Below are 225 nucleotides of genomic sequence, written 5' to 3' on the forward strand. Positions count from 1 at the left end.
AAAACGTACTCACTTCAAGTGCAAATTAAATACCAAATTTCTCAAATTTAATACTTAAATTTAATACTTGCACAAATTTGCAGATACTTTAAGTATTAGCTTTTAGAAACGTAAATACAAAACATTGCTCAAAGAAAAGAAAATATATTAAATGAACCGACAGACAGACAACGCCTTAAAACAAAGCTGGCCAATTTTAGAACAAAAAGAAAATCCAGAAACAAA

The sequence above is a fragment of the Teleopsis dalmanni genome, chromosome 1 (genome assembly GCF_002237135.1).
Source record: "Teleopsis dalmanni isolate 2A chromosome 1, ASM223713v2, whole genome shotgun sequence".
In the NCBI taxonomy this organism is placed as follows: Eukaryota; Metazoa; Arthropoda; class Insecta; order Diptera; family Diopsidae; genus Teleopsis; species Teleopsis dalmanni.